The sequence below is a fragment of the Tamandua tetradactyla genome, chromosome 7 (assembly GCF_023851605.1).
Source record: "Tamandua tetradactyla isolate mTamTet1 chromosome 7, mTamTet1.pri, whole genome shotgun sequence".
Classification (NCBI taxonomy): Eukaryota; Metazoa; Chordata; class Mammalia; order Pilosa; family Myrmecophagidae; genus Tamandua; species Tamandua tetradactyla.
In genome coordinates this window covers 77,668,456-77,681,466 of record NC_135333.1, presented here as the reverse complement: position 1 = coordinate 77,681,466, position 13,011 = coordinate 77,668,456, and positions in this window count along the sequence as shown.

Genomic DNA, 13,011 nt, shown 5'->3' with positions numbered 1-13,011 from the left:
AAAGAAAAAATTACAAATACAGTACAGAGAGTCCATGTACACTGTACCCAGTCTCCCCTATTATTAACAGCTTTCATTAGTAAGCTACATTAGTTACAATTAGTGAACCTGGACAGCTTCATCATTATGAACTAAAGTCCACACTTTAAGATTTCCTTACTGTTTAACTTACATAACTTTTGCTGATCATTTAAGGAAGTCATGCTTCATTTATGCTTACATTCATTTGGCTAACATATTTATTGAGGCTCTCAGTATATGGTCACACAACTTAACACAGATTAGTCCCATTTGATGGTCTGAAGTGAGCTTTGAACGCTATATATGAGATATCGATGAAATAAAGATGGTGAAATAGTCTATGCAAAGAGAATATTGAAGAACTAAAATAAGGAGACATGAAAGGTAATGGTGAGTGTGGTACTTAAAAGCAGTTTGGAGGGTATGTATCACATTTAGAGGAAAAAGGAAGGGATAGCAGAAGAAGGGAGTTTAAAGAAAGAGAAGAATAAAGGGATAGGATGTAAGAAAAATTTGTCAAAATTTATACTGCAAATTTAGGCAGCTACCTATCAAAAGACCAAATAGGTAAAATCATTTGTGGTTCATTTTCAGTAATGTTCATTTAGACAAGGTAGGGGAAATGGAAGTCGAGTAAAATTATTTTTCAAATTCTGTCATCTTCTATAGTCACAGTCACTTTCATTTCATCATATCTATACGTGGAAACACAGCTCGACCAGTTTTTATTCAAAACAAGTTCCTAAGGATGTAAAATACCTGGGTGCATATTTGAGTCAAAAACTAAGGAAGTGAAATTCACAGACACCAACACCAACAAATTCCCTAGAAATAGGAATACAGATCCAGGCCTGTTAAAAATCACTGACATAAAGCCCAACAGGTAATTACAGACGAACGTGAAATCACGTAAACATACAGTAGTTATTGCTCTTATGCCCCAGGCGTCTCCACAAATGAAGGTTATAAACGGGCTAATACTACTAGTTGTTTGGAAGCTGAGCTTCATTTTCATGAATGTCAGTGAAGCATGATTCTCTTTGCAAAAAATAGATAAAGAGTTTTATTTTCATTCTTAAAAGCATATGCTTGATCTGAATGGAGTAATAGGGACCAGAGTCACCCTCACATATTAAAGAATTAGAGAAAAAACAGTCAAAATATGTAAAACAATGGTTTTCAGATCTTGAACAAGCTATACAGTACTGTGATTCCTGAGAGAAGGGAAAGAAATTAGGTATATCCTACTACTGTGTCAACTGACTGCCAAGTAGCATGTTCCAGGAAGCAGTTCAGGGAGGAGGTATCCAAACAGAGTCTGTATCATCTTGCTCAGTTGAGGAGACAAAAGTATGAATCTAGGGAGGTCAAGGTGATAAGAAACCATGGGATAGAATTCCAGGAAGAAGGTTGCTGCACAGAGAGAAAGCTCCAGACATATGCAAAAGAATTCCCTTTAGACCAGCCAATTTGATAAAATAGCAATGGAAACTATCCAAAATGAAGGAAAAGGAGAAAAAAAGAAAGAGTAAAAAAAAAAATGAGCAGAGGCTCAGTGATATCTGGGACAAAAATCAATCAGTCTAATATACATATAGCTTACCTCCTAGAAGAAAAGAAGAGTGATAGTGGGATAGAAAAAGTTATTTGAACACATAATGACTGAAAATTGTCCAGATTTGATGAGAGTATAAACCCATGATCTCAAGAATCTCAATATACCACAAGGAGTAAAATACTGAAGAAAACAATCCCAAGGTACATCAAAATCAAATTGCTGGAAAGCAGTGATGATGAGAAAATTTTAAAAGAAGCCAGAGAGAAAAAAAAACAATGTGTAATGTACATAGGAACAGAAAAAAGAATGTTTTCAGACTTCACTTCCCAAACTATGCCAGCCAGAAGACATTGGAGTGGCATCTTCAAATTATTGGAAGGAAAATAAATCAACTAGAATTCTATTCCAGGTAAAAATATCTTTCAATAATAAAGTTGAAATAAAGACTATTCCAGATGATAAAAAGCTAAGAGAATTTACACCTGAATATCTGTACTGCCAGAAAGTTTAAAGAACATTTTTTAGACAGGCAGAAAATATCAGATAGAAATGTGGATTTACAAAAAGAATGAAGAGCCCTGGAAATGAAACTTGTGTATATAAAAATAAAAGACATTCTTCTCATTTTAATCTCTTTAAATAAAAATTAATTGGTTTGAATAGTTTACTATGGGATAGTAACATATGTAGAAGCAAAATATAGAATAACATTAACACAAAGGAAGGAAAGGAGAATGGAAGTATAGTTTCTTAAGCTATGTGGAAAGTGTTATAATATCACTTGAATGTGATCTGTAATAAGTTAAACATGTATATGACAAATCTTAGAGCAGCCACTAAAAATAAAGCAAAAAGCTATAACTAATAAGCCAATACTATATAAAATGGAGTTATAAGTGATATGCAATTCAAAAGAAGTCAAGAGAGAGGGAAACAAGTAATAAAGAATTGATGGAACAAAAAGAAAACAAAAGTGAATATGGTAGCTGTAAACTTAATCACACATATGACCGCATTAATGATATAAATGCTCCAATCCCAATGCAGTGATCTTCCTGGTACCTGTCCATGCAAAAAATGCAGTGATTTTCAGATTGCAGAAAACAATAGTTACCTAAATGCTTTCCACAAGAAACCCACATTGAATACAAAAATAGACAGATGAAAAATAAAATGTGAAATATATACTATGCAAACATTAATAAAAGAGAAATTTTGAGATGCTATATTACTATCAGAGTCAATTACAGAACACAGACATTGCCAAGAAAATGGGAGAGATTTTATAAAGATAAGGGGTGCGTTTAAAAGAATATAACACTTCTAAATGTGTATGGGCCTAATAATAGAGCTGATTATTATTATGCTGATTAATAATAAACTGAAAGGACAAACAGACAAATAAACATTCCAGTTGGAGATTTCCATACCTCTCCCTCAGGAATTGATAGAACAAATAGATGGAAAATCAGTAACAATGTAGAGGATGTAAACACACTATCAACCAACATGACCAACTTGACCAAATTTACATAACTTGTATTTATGCAAATACATAATTTGAACACTGTTGAGAATGCTCAACAGAAAAAAAAAGCAGAATATACATTATGTTTAAGGGCACACAGAACAGTCACCAAGATAGACCATATATTGGCCATAAATAAGTTTCAATAAATTTTAAAAACTTTACATCATACATAATGCACTCTGAGTATAACAAAATTAAAGTACAAATTATAACAGAAAGATAATTGGGAAATATCCAAATATTTTTAAATTAAACAATGCATATCTACATAATCCATGGACGAAAGAAGAAATCTGAAAAATTTTTGAGCTAAGCAAAAACTTAACATATCAAAATTTATGGGATACAGCTAAAGTAGTACTTAGAGAAAAGTTTATTGCATTAACCTCTTATATTAGAAAAATAAAAAAGTGTCAAAATCAACACATTACTCTGGTGCCAGCATTACTTTGATACCAAAACCAGAAAAAAGACATTACAAGAAAACTATGGACCAATGTCCATCATGAACATAGAAACAATATCTTTATGAAAATTTTAGCAAATCAGAAACAGAAACATATACAAAGGACAACATATCATGATCTATAGGGGCTTAACCCAGTAATTGCAAGGTTGTTTTAACATTCAAAACTCAATCAACATATTTCACCAATTTAACAGATTAAAACATAATTTATGATCATCTCAATATATTCATATAATGAGTTTGACAAAATTGAATACTAACTCATGATTTCAAAAAAGAACAAAAATTCTTAGGGCAAATCATGAATAGAAGAGAACTTCCTTGTTCTGAAAAAGCACATCTTCAAAAATCATACAGCTAACATCATACTTAATGGTGAAAGATGATGTCTTCCCCCTAAGAGTAGTATGCCTGCACTCTTTACTTCTATTCAGCATTCTGCTGAAGGAGAATCTAAATGGTGCAGTAAGAAGAAACAAATTGTCTTTATTTGCAGATAATATGATTATCTATGTAGAAAATCCTCAAGAATATACAAAAAAGCTACTAGAAGTAATATATAAGTTTAGCAAGGCCATTGGATATAAAGTAGGTGCACAAAATCAGTTGCATTTCTATGTACTAGCAATGCATTATTGGAAAACGATTTTTTCAATCCACTTACAATAGCATCAATAGACATGAAATATTAGGAATACATTTTACAAAATGTGTGCAAGACCTGTGCTCTGAAAATTATAAAACATTGCTAAGTAAATTTGAGGAAGATCTAAATAAATGGAGAGTTATACAATGTCCATGGGTTGAAAGACTCAGTAGGTTAAGAGTAAATTATCCCCAATCTTACCCATAAATTCAACAAAATCCCAATCAAAATTCTCAGAAGGGGGAGAAGATGGCGGCTTAGTAAGACGCGCGGGTCTTAGTTCCTCCTCCAGAAAAGCAACTAAAGAAACAGAAACAATACGAAACAGCTCCCGGAGTCACGACAGAGACCAAAAAGACAGCGTACCCCATTCTGGAACGGCTGAACGGGCAGGGAGAATCTGCTGCGGTGAGCTACCCGAGGGGCGCGCGTTTTCCCGGCCGGGGCGGCTGGCGACTGGGGTCCCCTCCACGCACGTGGCTCCCCGGTCTGACTGGGAACGTTGGATAGCGGGGCCCTCCCGTCACGCTTGGCGTTTCGGGCCAGCTGGGCAATTAGGACCGGCACTCCCCCAAGCCAGGGCGGCCGGCGACACCCCCCGCCCTCGACGCGCGGTTTCCCGGGCCGACTGCCGTGCAGACAGACGAGCGCCACGAGCGCCACCTACTGGGCAGGAAAAGAAAAACAGAGCCCAGAGATTTCACAGAAAAACCTTTCAACCAGCTGGGTCCCACACCCAGGGAAATCTGATCAAATGCCCAGACACCAGCAGAAAATAATGGATGACGCTCGGAAAATTGAAGATATGGCCCAGTCAAAGGAACAAACCAATAGTTCAAATGAGATACAGGAGCTGAGACAACTAATGCTGAATATACGAACAGAAATGGAAAAATTCTTCAAAAACCAAATCAATAAATTGAGGGAGGACATGAAGAAGACATGGGCTGAACAAAAAGAAGAAATAGAAAATCTGAAAAAACAAATCACAGAACGTATGGGAGTGAAAGACAAAGAAGAAAAAATGGAAAAAACAATGGATACCTACAATGGTAGATCTAAAGAGACAGAAGCTACAATTAGTGAACTGGAGGATGGAACATCTGAATTCCAAAAAGAAACAGAAACTATAGGGAAAAGAATGGAAAAACTTGAGCAGGGGATCAGGGAGCTGAATGACAATATGAAGCGCACAAATATACGTGTTGTGGGTGTCCCAGAAGGAGAAGAGAAGGGAAAAGGAGGAGAAAAACTAATGGAAGAAATTATCACTGAAAATTTTCCAACTCTTATGAAAGACCTAAATTTACAGATCCAAGAAGTGCAGCGCACCCCAAAGAGAATAGACCCAAATAGGCGTTCTCCAAGACACTTACTAGTTAGAATGTCAGAGGTCAAAGAGAAAGAGAGGATCTTGAAAGCAGCAAGAGAAAAACAATCTGTCACATACAAGGGAAACCCAATAAGACTATATGTAGATTTCTCAGCAGAAACCATGGAAGCTAGAAGACAGTGGGATGATATATTTAAATTACTAAAAGAGAAAAACTGCCAACCAAGACTCCTATATCCAGCAAAATTGTCCTTCAAAAATGAAGGAGAAATTAAAACATTTATAGACAAAAAGTCACTGAGAGAATTTGTGACCAAGAGACCAGCTCTGCAAGAAATACTAAAGGGAGCATTAGAGTCAGATACGAAAAGATAGAAGAGAGAGGTATGGAGTAAAGTGTAGAAAGAAGGAAAATCAGATATGATATATATAATACAAAAGCCAAAATGGTAGAGGAAAATATTATCCAAACAGTAATAATACTAAAAGTTAATGGACTGAATTTCCCAATCAAAAGACATAGAATGGCAGAATGGATTACGACCCAGCAATACCACTGCTAGGTATCTACTCAAGGGACTTAAGGGCAAAGACACAGATGGACATTTGCACACCAGTGTTTATAGCAGCATTATCTACAATTGCAAAGAGATGGAAACAGCCAAAATGTTCATCAACAGACGAGTGGCTAAACAAACTGTGGCATATACCTACGATGGAATATTATGCAGCTTTAAGACAGACTAAACTTATGAAGCATGTAATAACATGGATGGACCTAGAGAACATTATGCTGAGTGAGTCTAGCCCAAAACTAAAGGACAAATACTGTAAGGTCCCACTGATGTGAACCGACATTTGAGAATCAGCTTGGAATATATCATTGGTAACAGAGACCAGCAGGAGTTAGAAACAGGGTAAGATAATGGGTAATTGGAGCTGAAGGGATACAGACTGTGCAACAGGACTAGATACAAAAACTCAAAAATGGACAGCACAATAATATCTAAGTGTAATGTAACTATGTTGGAACACTGAATGAAGCTGCACCTGAAATATGGTTTTTTGTTTGTTTGTTTGTGTGTTTGTATCTTTTGTTTTTGTTTTTTTCTTTTTCCTTTATATATATATATATATATTATTAGTATTATTATTTTAATTCTCTTCTCTATATTAACATTCTATATTTTTTTCTGCTGTTTTGCTAGTTCTTTTCCTAAATCGATGCAAATGTACTAAGAAATGATGATCATACATCTATGTGATGATACTAAGAATTACTGAGTGCATTTGTAGAATGGAATGATTTCTAAATGTTGTGTTAATTTCTTTTCTTTTTTTTGATTAATAAAAAAATTTAAAAAAAAAAAAAAAAAAAGAACACCCAGGGCTCTACCTGAGATCCTATAAAAGTGGCATGCACTAAGTTTACTTTTCAGAAACCTAAAATCTTCAGATGGTTTCTAGGCCAGATAAGTCCTGAAACCCAGAAGGGCCAGTCTCTCCAAGAACTTCAACCAGTTCCATCCCTCTATCCCACAGATGACAACCCCTTTTCAATATGAAAAATGTTAGTATGGGCATAACCCAAATATCCTTGAAAATTGGGAGAAGGATCAAAGGAGAAGGAGGAATTATAACAGAGAAGTTAGGATTTAACAAATGAGTATGACTGCTGAATCATTATATTGATATTTCTTTTTTCATCTCCAGTGTCTTGGAGCAGGTAGAAGGAAAAACCTGAAATTGTGGCACTATAACTCATATCAAACATTGAAATCTGTTCTATAACTACTTGTTAAAATATACTTTGATGTGTATTGATCTTTTGTATATAAGTTATATTTCACAATAAAAAAATGTTTAAAAAAATGTAAAAAAAAAAAAAAAAAAAAAAAAATTCTCAGAAGGTTGTATTGTGAAATTGACTGATTCTAAAATTGATGATGAAACACAAAGGACTTAGAATAGCCATAAAATAATTTTTGAAATGGAGAAACAGAGAACTTATACTACCTTATTTTAATAAGCTACATTTACTAAAGCATTTAATAAAGCTGCATTAATCAAGATGGCATAATATTGGTGTAAAGATAAACATAAAGATAAAAGGAACCAAACAGAAAAACCAGAAATAGAACAACACATATGGCCACCTCATTTAAAAAATAAAAATCTCTCTATTGTTATTCTCGTCTCTATTTCATTTATCTTTGCTCTAATGTTTATTATTTTCTTCCTCCGGGATGGTGCAATGATGGCTCAGTGGCAGAGTTCTCACATGCCATGCTGGAGACCTGGGTTCGATTGCCGGTGTCTGCCCATGCAAAAAAAAATAAAAAATAAAAAAAGGTCTTTCTGTTTCCTTCCTCCTGCAAGTTTTGAGTTCAGTTTCCTCTCCTTTTTCTAATTTTTCAAGGTACAATATTAGGGCATTAATTTGCTATTTTCCTCTTTTCATTAATTTTATCTACACTCTTTGCATATCCACCAAGCATACACTCCCTCTTGCCCTGTCCCCCACTTCCAGCTAACCTCTAATCTACTTTCTGTATCTGTGAGTTATTCTTTCTAGATGTATCTTATAAGTGACATCATACAATATGTCTTTTTGTGTATTACTTCACTTAATATAATATTTTCAAAGTTCTTTGCATGCTGAAACATGTCCCAGGACTTTGTTCTTCTGATGGCCAAATAATATCCTAGTGTGTGTGTTTACTGTACTTTGGTTTTATATTCATTTGTTGATAGATACTTAAACATTTCCACATTTTGGCTATTGTGAATAATGCTACTATAAACATTGATGTACAAGTATGTGTTTGAAACCTTGTTTTCATATTCTTTGGATATAAATCTAGGAGGGGAATTGCTGGGTCGTATGGTAATTCTATATTTAACTTTTTGGGGAACAACCACATTGCTTCCCACAGTGGTTGCACCTTTTACTTCCTGCCAACAATGCACTAGAATTACAATCTCTGCATCCTCTCCAACACCTGTTATTTTCCTTTAATAAAATAGCTATCCTTGTGAGTATGAAGTGATATCTAATTCTGGTTTTTATTTGTAATTCCCAAATGGTTTAAGAGGTGAGCATCTTTTCATAAGCTCATTGGCTCTCTGCATATCTTCTTTGTAAAAATGTCTATTCAAGTCCTTCCCCCTTTTTTAATTAGGTTGTTTCTTTCTAATGTTGTGTTGTTAAAATTCTTATATATATTCTTCTGCCAGTTTGAAAGGATGTATGTACCCTTAAAAAGCCATGTTTTAATCCTAATCCCATTTTGTAAAGGCAGCTGTTTCTTCTAATCCCTATTCAGTATTGCATGTTTGAAATATTAATTAGATCATCTCCCTGGAGATGTGACTCAGTCAAGAGTGGTTGTTAAACTGGATTAGGTGTAGACATGTCTCCACCCATTCAGGTGGGTCTTGATTAGTTTCCTAGAATCCTATAAAAAAGGAAACATTTTGGAGAATGTGAGAGATTCCGAGAGAGCAGAGAAGAATGACATAGCCATGGGAAGCAGAGTCCACCAGCCAGCGACCTTTGGAGATGAAGAAGGAAAATGCTTCCTGGGGAGCTTCATGAGACAGGAAGCTAGGAGAGAAAGCTAGCAGATGACACCGTGTTTGCCACGTGCCTTTCCAGAGGAGAGAGAAAACCTGACCGTGTTCACCATATGCCTTCTCACTAGAAGAGAAACCTTGAACTTCATCGGCCTTCTTGAACCAAGGTATCTTTCCCTGGATGACTTAGGTTGGACATTTCTATAGACTTGTTTTAATTAGAAGATTTTATCAGCCTTAGAACTGTAAACTAGCAACTTATTAAATTCCCCTTTTTAAAAGCCATTCCATTTCTGGTATGTTGCAGTCTGGCAGCAAGCAAACTAGAACAATTCTGTACATTAAGGTCTTATCCAATATGTGGCTTACAACTATTATCTGCCATTCTGTAGGTGTATTTTTACTTTCTTGGTAGTGTACAAAAGTAAATTTTAATAAAGTCAAATTAATCTATGATTTCTTCTGTTGCTTGTGCTTTTGGTGTCATATCTAAGAATCTATTGCCATATCCCAGATGATCAAGATTTGCCCCATGCTTTCTTCTAAGTATTTTACAATATTAGCTACTGTATTTGGGCCCTTGGTTCATTTTGAGTTAATTTTTATATATGGTATGAGGTAGAGGTATTTGGCTTGGATATCCAGTTTTCCCAGTACCATTTGTTGAAGAGACTATTCTTTCCTCACTGTATGTGTTTGGCATTTTGTCAAAAATCAATTGGCAATAAATGTATGGATCTATTTCTAGACTTTCAGTTTTGCTTTACTGGTCTATATGCCTATCTTTATGCGACTACCACACTGCTTGAAATCTATGGCTTTATTCTTCTTTTGATCTTCTTGCTCAAAATTGTTTTGGCTATTCAGGGAATTCATATTCCCCTATGAATTGGAGGATTGGCTTTTCCATTTCTGCAGGAAAGGCTACTAGAATTTTGATAGGGATTGTGGTGAATTTAGACCACCTCAGTAATACTGACATCCTAACAATATTAAGCTTTCCAATCCATGATCGTGGAAAGTCTTGCCATTTATTTTGGTCTTCTTTAATTTCTTTCAGCGGTGATTTGTAGTTTTCAATGTACAAGTCTTTTATAGCTTTGGCTAAATTTATTCCTAGATATTTTATTATTTTAAATGCGACATAAATAGAAATGTTTTATTAAACTCCTCTTCAGATTGTTCATTATCAGTGGCATAGAAATGCAATTGAGTTTTGCATGTCAATCTTGTATCCTGTCACTTTGATGAATTTATTAGCTCTGGTAGTTTTCTTATGGGTTCCTCTTGATTTTCTCTCTATAAAAGCATGTTATTTGCAGATAGAGATGGTTTTGTTTCTTCCTTTCCAATCTGAACACCTTTGATTTCTTAGACTTGCCTAACTGTTTTGCTAGAACTTCTGAAATATTGAAGAGTAGGTGAAAGCAGGCATCATTGTCTCTTATTCCTGATCTTAAAGGAACGGATATAAGTTTTTAGCATTGAGTATGATGTGCTTCTTCACAAATGGCCTTTATATGTTGAAATATTTCCCTTCAATTCATAGTATTCTTGGTGCTTTTTATCAGGAAAGTGTACTGAATTTTGTTAAATGCCTTCTTTTATGTGTAGAGATAATTATGCAGTTTCTTTCCTTCATGCTATTTTTGTGGTGTACTACATTGATTTTCTTATGTTGAACCACCCTTGAGTTCCTCTGATAAATTCCACTCTGTCATAGTGAATATTCTTTGTAATATGCTGTTGGATTCAGTTTGCTCATATTTTTAAATCTATATTCACAAGAGAAATTAGTCTGTAATTTTCTTTTCTTGTGATGTCTTTATCTGCCTTTGATATCAGAAGAATGCTGCCCTCATCAAATGAAGTAAGAAGTGTCCCCTCCCCTTGAATTCTTTGGAAGAGTTTTGGAAGACGTAATGTTAATTTTTCTTTAAATAGTTGGTGGTGTTCAACACTCAAAGAGATCTGGTCCTTAATTTTCTTCTGGGGGAAGGTTTATGATATTGATTCACTCTGTAATTAGTATAGGTGTGGTAGTTAGATTCAGTTGTCAACTTGGCCAGGTGAAGGCACCTAGTTCTGTTGCTGTGGACATGAGCCAATGGTAGGTGAACCTCATCTTTGCTGATTACATCTGCAGTTGGCTAGGAGACATGCCTGCTGCAATGAATGATGTTTGACTTAACTGGCTGGTGCTTAAATGAGAGAGCACAATGTAGCACAGACCAAGCAGCTCAGCATACCTCATCTCAGTGCTCGCAGCTCAGCCCAGGCCTTTAGAGATGCAGAAAGAAGTCATTCGGGGGAAAGTTGTTGGAACCCAGAGGCCTGGAGAGAAGGTCAGCAGAGCTTGCCCTGTGCTTTCCTGTGTAAGAAAGAACCTCAGTTGAAAGTTAGCTGCCTTTCCTCTGAAGAACTAATGAAATAAATCCCCTTTTATTAAAAGCCAATCTGTCTCTGTGTGTTGAATTCTGGCAGCTAGCAAACTAGAACAATCAGTTTGTTAAGATTTTCTGCTTCTTCTTGAATCAATTTAGGTAATTTGTATTTTTCCAGGAACTTTTTCTTTTCTTTTAGATTATCGAATGTCTTGGCATACAATTGTTTATTGTATTCTTTTATAATGCTTTTTAGTTCTGTAAAGTCAGTAGTGATTTCACCATTTTTGTTTCTAATTTTAGTTTTTTGCAGCTATTCATTTTTTTCTTTGTCAATGGGGCTAAAGGTTTGGCAATTTTATTGATCTTTCAAAAAAATCAATTATTGGTTTTGTTGATTTTCTCAATTGTTTTTCTACTCCATCTTTCACTTACCTCTGCTCCATTATTTTTTTCCTTCTTCTAATGTTGGGTTTACTTTGGTGCTCTTATTCTATTTTCTCAGTATGTGATGATAGACCATTAATTAGAGATCTTTCTTCCTTTTTAATATAGGCATTTGTAGCCCTAAATTTTCTTCCTGTCACTGCCTTCACTTCATCTTACAAGTTTTGGAAATTTGTATCATTCAATTTAATTTTCCTATAAGTATTTTCTACTTTCCCTTATAATTTCTTCTTTAACACATTGGTTGTTTAAGAGTTTCATTTCTATCTATTTATAAATTTTTCAAATTTCCTTCTGTTATTGATTTCTAGCTTCACTCCACTGTAGTGAGATAATTTACTTTACATAATTTTAATATTTTTAGATTAATTGAGACTTATCTTGTGCACTATATAAGGTCTATCCTGGCTAATGATCCATATGCACTTGAAAAGAATGTGCATTATGCCTTTGTTGTGTGAAATTTTCTATATATGTCTGTTTGGTCTAGATGGTTTATAGTGTTGGTTAGGTGCTTTATTTCCTTGTTGATCTTAAGGCTAGATGTTCTATTCAGCATTCAGTTGGTGTATTGAAATTTCAAACTTTAACTGTAGAAGTATTTACCCCCTTAAATTCTATAAATCTTTGCTTTATATATTTTGGACCCCTATTGTTAGGTGCATATATGTTTGTAATTGTTATATATTCTTTTTTAATTGAAGCCTTTTATTGAAATATAATGTCTTTCTTAGTCTTTTGTTAGGATTTTCCATTTAAAGTCTCTTTTGTCTGATATTAGTATAGCCACTTGAGCTCTCTTTTGATTATGGTTTGCTTTCAATCTATTTTTTGTCTTTCCATCTCAGATGCTCTCTTTTGATTATGGTTTGCTTTCAATCTATTTTTTGTCTTTCCATCTCAGATGAGTCTCTTGTAAGCAGAATATACTTGGATCATGCTTCTTTATCCATTTTGCTAATATCTGCCTTTTGATTGGAAAGTTTAATCCATTTATATTTAAGGTAATTGCTGATAAGACAAGATTTGCTTCTTCCACTTTACTA